The sequence below is a fragment of the Capsicum annuum genome, chromosome 9 (assembly GCF_002878395.1).
Source record: "Capsicum annuum cultivar UCD-10X-F1 chromosome 9, UCD10Xv1.1, whole genome shotgun sequence".
Taxonomy (NCBI): domain Eukaryota; kingdom Viridiplantae; phylum Streptophyta; class Magnoliopsida; order Solanales; family Solanaceae; genus Capsicum; species Capsicum annuum.
Genome location: NC_061119.1, coordinates 215,800,488 through 215,807,228, shown reverse-complemented (window position 1 = coordinate 215,807,228; position 6,741 = coordinate 215,800,488). Strand labels below are relative to the sequence as shown.

Genomic DNA, 6,741 nt, shown 5'->3' with positions numbered 1-6,741 from the left:
GACAATTGTTATTTACACTGGCTCCGCGATGCACTGATGACTAAAATGACTGTGTTTAACGACTGAAACTTAAAATCGCCATAACTTCTTACCCGGTTATCAAATTTAGGCAAATTTTATATCGTTGGAAAGCTAATTCGATTTCCTACGCAATGACAGACTCTAAACTAAAAAATACTGAGTTTTTCAAAAATTTTATACGTGCATACTCATGCATCAAGATCTAAATTATACTTAGGGAGATACAGGATATTACAAAAATAAGTCAAACTTCATTTTAGTAATTAAAGTTTTTAACAACAACATCCTAGTATATGCATAGCAAACAAATGACTAACTTCTTATTAACTTCAAATAATCCTTTCTTTTATTAATAATCATATTTATATGTTGTGTGAATTTAAAGATTATGTGTCTTTTAAAAATACTACACCAAAAATAACTAAAAAGCAAGAAAAAAAAGGCAACTCTAAATTATTACAATATTATTTTTGTAAATGTATGTGTATATATTTAAAGTCTCCTATTAAAATTTGGTTTTACGCCTCTAATTTTATTGAGACGCTCCTCCCCGCAACTTGACATGGGGGAGTTGATTTTAAATTTGATTGGCTCTACTTTTCCTGAGTGTCACTTTATGTACACTGATTTTGTTTTTAGTTCGTCTAGAATGATAGTCCTAAGTAAAGTGATAAAATCGTAAAATCTTAATACAATTAAAATAAAAGTAATAGTATAGTAAAAATTTTGATCAAACTAAAAAAATTTAATAAGTTGAATGTTCAGCGTGTAAAATGGTGCCTATAAAGAAGTAATTTGACTCAATCTCAAAGAGATAAAATATATATTAGCCTCTTTTTTTTTTTTTAATAATTATAATGTTTGGGTTAGTTTTCGCGTATTTTAACCAAATTCATGGAATACATGTACCTTTCACCAACAAAGAATTTCCGGTAACCAGGGGTGGCTCAACCATATTCGTGACCTAAGGCGAAAATCAAACAGAGAACTTAAATTTGTAAGAAAAAGTAACCCTTTTATAATGAACTCTATGTTCAAAATTATATAATCGATTTTTTCTAATTAATAATTTTTAAGTAATAATATTATAAATGCATTTAATCTTTGTTGAGACATAACATTCTAGGAACTTCTAATAATTCTTTTTTTTTATATAAAAATTTTATTTTTTCTTTAAATAATATTTATTTATTTTTTTAAATCTATAATATATTAGTAAAAAATGAGGCCCCTCAAATTTGGGGCCTGAGACGGCCACCTATTTTTTTTATAAGATTGAGTTGGCCCCGCCGATAATTTTATCATCAAAGTTGGAACAAATGAGAAGAATCACCTTGTGTTTTTAACCATCTTTTTTGTGTGTTTCTTACACATTGTTTCTCTTATTGAAGGTTGTTAGGATAACTAAATTAATGTGTCCTATTATTTGTAAAGGATTAGTTACATTTGTTATTTTGTGTGTATCTTTGTTTTTTATGGCTTATTTTACCTACGGTGCATTTGGTACGAAGGAAAATATTTTTTATAAAATAAGTGAATTTTTTCTTACTTATTTTTTATATTTGATAATTAAGTAAAATATATTTCATAAGGATATATGTATACGAACTAGACATATACTATGGGAAGTGGGAGGTGGGGACGATGGGAGTTGGGACTACGAAGGTGAGGTAAAGATAAGATGTGTTGAGGCCTGAGGGTAAGGATGACCCAATTAATGTGAAATATCACTTGTGGAACTACTCGATTTCTCTACATCCACTAGGGAAGTCATTTTCACCTTTTACAAAGAACTTGTTTTCATGAAGAATATGTTTTTAAAAAGTTTTAACCAATTGAACGTGAAAAAATAAAAAAAGAATTAAAATATTTTTCTCTATATCGAACACACCCGTACATATAACGTTATAATGAACCAATATCATACCAATAGATCATCTCACAAGTGGAGTATGTGGACGTTATAACACCACACTCTCACGTTTCAATTTATTTGTTTGATTCTGAGTTGACAAGAATTTTAAAAAAGTAAAAAAAATTTAAATCTCGTGATTTTGAACTAAAGATTTGTAAAATAAGTTAAAATATAAAGAGACAAATTCCAAACATGCATTCTCATCAAACAACAACATGAAAATAGATTATAAAGTCACATGATCATAGGTAGAACCCAGATCAATTTCATTTTTTTAACACTACAACTAGGGATACAATGAAAAAGAAAAATTAAATTTGCTTTCTCTAATTCCCATTTATTCCTTCACTGACTGATAGCTTTCTGATGGCATTGCCCAACTAGAGACGTCGCATTCACTCACTATCAAAATCTACATCTCCATAGTCAGGTTGGTCCTCAATCTCAGTAGGTGGATCTTGATTCTTCACCTGAAAAGATGAAAATGAAAATGAGGTATAGAGACGAAGTGATTGCAACAGTGACGAAATAAATGCAAATAATAAGAAACTATTATATGATCTTTTAAAAAACCTTGAAGTAATTCTCCAGTTTAAGCTGCAAAGCCTTACTTTCCAGTTTGATATGCTCAAACGCAGTATTTTGAAGTTAATACAATCATTAATAAATAATAAAGATGTAATTTCCTCCTAGATGCTACGCTTCAAAATCTGCATCTTTCACGTTATTCCTCATGCAATCGATTTGATGTGTCACTCTTGCAGCTCCAAAACTGCAAGCACACAGAGTACACTTGGTTACTAGGCAATTTCAAGTCAAATCGGTATGCTATAGCCTATGATTTCGGGGGTGAGCCCAGGACCCAAACAAAATTTAATTTAAAAAAATTGAAACTTCTAATTTAAACTAAGAGAAATTGACATAAATAACCTCATATCAAAATAATAGCCAACAAATATATAATTTTATATACTAATATATGAAAAATATACATGTAAATTTTGTATACAAAATAATGTATATATATATATAGTAAGTATGTAAGTATAATAATAAGCGGATCAATAATAATGAACAAAAAGTAAATATAAGAAACAAGTAATTTAAGCAAAAACAAGTAATTACAGCAGATGAGTAGGTATGAAGACAGCGCTAAAGCGAATGTTTTACTATATGGTTTAAAGTCCTACTCAGTACTTCCAGTGTAGTAGTGGAGTTATAAAGATCAAAGTATATTTTCTTCTAATAAAATGAATTATTTTTTGCATTTTTTTTTTTATGATTTATATCCTGTGCATCTCTTTCTCTTCACTTTTAGGATATTTTAGTAATATCTTTTTTAATTACACCCCGGGAGGATAACAACAGTCCTTTTTTAATTTTTTTCGAATTTTTCAGATTCCTAAGAATTTACAAATTAATCCATCATTACTGCTAAAACACTGAGAGAATAACCATATACTAGGGATATATTTATAAGTAATTTGCCAAATTTACAAAACCAGAAAATTGACGGTGAACTACCGGCGATCCAGATCTCATAATATTAAAACACATAAATATGTACTAATAAATAATTTACTAATTTTACGACGGTAAACCGCCGGCAATCCAGATCTTATAATAATTAAAGCGCATGTGAAAGAAATTATGAACTTGATTAATTCAAACATAATTTACAAACTTAGGGATAAAAATACAAAGATCCATGTAACTACTACTTACATGTCTTAAGGAAGAAGTGAGGTTTCCCTTACGGGAGTCCCCTGAAAGCTGACAACTACCGGAAAATGAAGAACTAAGAAAATAATACACACTTTTTTTTTTGAACTAACTTACAAATTTTGAAAACTAAAAACTTTATGAAAACTAAGAACTTTCTCGCTCTTGAATTTTTCTCTAACTTCTCTCTAGCTACTTATATTTAAGTCTTTCATAAAGAGAGTATTTATAGGCATTTGTGGACTTCAAATCTTCACTTCAATATACTTTATGGATTTCAAATCCTTACTTCAATATACTTGATAAAACTTTTGGCAATTTGGGTGGGGCCCACGGTTACATGGTTATGTCTTTACTTTAATTCTCCTCCGTCCATTTATTTATCTGTTATATACGTCTCTTATTTTGTCTTTTGTGTATATCGTCATTGCTTACGTATCCAGATTGTGTAATGCTTTTGAATCAAACTCTATTCCTGAATCTTCATCGACATTTGGGTCATGTACAAATTGATCCATGACTGAGTTGTAGTCTAGTTCATACTCGTCACTGCCTCCATCTGATAGTCCCAGTCATGTTCCTGTTTTGGGTGATCTTGTCGTTTCTCTTGGAATTAAAGAAATTCTGGGTCTTGGCTCTGGCGGTTCTGGATTCATTGCTATTTCTTTGGGCAGTTGTTCTCTAAAAAATTTTTATAGAGTTTATTACCATTTTTTCTGTAGTCTTTTTTTCAGTTTTCTTTTTTCTCAAGAGTAAACCTTTCTTAGTCTGAGAAGAACTTTCTTCGTCTGTTGTCTGAGTACCTGTGGTCTTGAAACTGGCTGGGAGTATTCTTCCTACACTTTTTGGCAAAGTGTCAGCCGTCAACGGATTTGATAAGTCTTTACCAGCTACCGTTTGAGCTGGACTAGCTGTATCATTACCCGATATAGTAGGTCTTTCCACATTCATTGGGGAATGCACACCTATTAACGGATTTGAGGAGTCTTTATTAGCTACCGTTTAAGCTAGACTAGCTGTATCTTTACTCGATACAGTGGATTTTTCCATTTTTGAAGAAGATGGAGAATTCTTTGAAATTTGTTGAGTATCATAAATTGGCTGAGTTTGTTGTGAAAGTTCAAAATGAAAATTTTTTATATGGTCTTGTAAAATATTTATATGTTCTAACATTGGTACTTTTTCATTTACAAGGTTTTCATTATCTTGTCTTAAAATTTCATTGGCCTGATTTAGTCTTTTAAAAGCTTTAGTCATAGAAGAACAATATCACAAAATATAATTTTATTCGTGTCTTTTTTAATATTATATTGAGGAATTTTTTGCATTTTTGATCTTAAAGCCGGAGTAATAAAATAGTTTGGTCCCAGATTTCTCCAGACATAATCTAGAGTCTGTGAGATGTCATGAAAACCTTTATAAAGAGGTGTTTTATAATCCTTTATGGCATCCATCACCTCTATCCAAGTCTAGAACACGCCTTGCTTCCGTCTTCTGAGAACAACATAAAATTTAAATGTGTTAGTAGTATTTTTCTCAGTGAAATAATAACTTAATGCATTTAAAACTGAAATGAAATAACTATTGTCTCTTCTATTATATGCTATTCATAAATTGTCCAATAGACATATCTGCAGCTTGTCCACTTACACTTTCAGCTTCCGTCTGAAAGTTAAGTTGCATGGTTCGTAACTTACCAAGTTGTGAGGTCCAAAAATTATTCTATCTAATTTTGATTGTCCTAGCATCGTAAATGATCTGAAATGAGTGTTACTCATTAATGTTTTTAGATAGTCTTGGGATGATGAGACTTCTGCCTTGCCTTTCCTGCTCCTGTATTCATACTGAAACAAAAATCGCTATTTGTCTTCTTTTATTAATCTACTTAGTTGATCTGCTAAGTTATTATCTTTTCCTTCAATATGTTCTAAAACAATATTATAAATTGAAATGGCATCTAGGAAATTTAACCACTTTTTTTTACTACTATTCTTATCTTTTATTTCCTGATAAAATTTTACTATGACTTTGCAATCTGTCCTTACTAATATTTCGGGCTTATTTAATATATAAAGCTTAAAACTATTTAAACCATAATTACTGCTAGTATTTCTGCGTCTATGCTATTTAAGGACATATATGTAATTTTATTGAATATAAATATAATAAAACTTATAAAACCAAACTCATGACACTTTGGCTGTTGTCCAACCAACCACCCATGTAGTGTAGCATAAGGTTTGAATTTTTTTTAATTTATATATATTCAACTGTATGTCTAATCAACCATATATCACAAATTACATATTTTCATTCTACATGGATAAAAATTTCGATCTTGATTTAGCGTTAATGGTGATCGAAATTTCAGGCGGTGACACGACTGAGCCATCACGGTGTTCTACACGTTATGATGATCACAATGAGAGCAGTCAAGTTCAATTATTGCCTATGGTTAATTGTGAAAATGGGCTTTGTATAGTATGTATGGAAGGTTTTCAAAGAGGTCATGTTGATGATCATGGAAAAAAAGTTCCTTGTGGTCATGTTTTTCATCCAAATTGTCTTACCAAATGGCTCTCCGTTTGTAATTCTTGCCCTCTTTCCCATCTTAAAGTCATCGAAAACAGTCTTTCTACTTTCACAAGATAGGAGTAAGGTTGAGTATGATTAAAGTCATCGAAAACAATCTCTCTGTGTCACGACCCAATTTCTCAAGTTATGATGGCGCCTACTTTAACCCACCAGTAGGCAAGCAGCCATAGTCCGGAATGATAGGTAACAGGCTAACAGGAAGAGACCAAATTAAAGATCATGTATAATGATAATAAGTAAAAACTAAGAAAGGAGCATATATATTATATCAAAACGAGAGGAGGAAACCAGACTAACTTACAATGAACCCCTCCCAAGACCTGGTAAGGTCAGTACTAGAGCCACTTCTAACAGATACCTAAAGTACTAGAAAAAAATAAAATGAAATGAAAAAAATATACAAATATGCACAAGTAGTCCCGAGTGCAAAAGACTAACGAGAATAGATAAAGGAGGATCAGCCTCGAATGACATCAAACTCACCAAGC

At 30.9% G+C, this 6,741-nt stretch overlaps 1 long non-coding RNA gene across 1 annotated transcript; it reads right to left on the bottom strand.

The window, feature by feature from the left end:
• Positions 1–2,120: 2,120 nt before the first annotated feature.
• Positions 2,121–3,859, bottom strand: LOC107841841. Its single transcript, XR_001665463.2, has 3 exons — positions 3,662–3,859; positions 2,510–2,708; positions 2,121–2,406 (listed from the first exon to the last, which is right to left on the bottom strand). It is a non-coding gene; the product is annotated as an uncharacterized LOC107841841 (long non-coding RNA).
• Between the last annotated feature and the right edge of the window lie 2,882 nt (positions 3,860–6,741).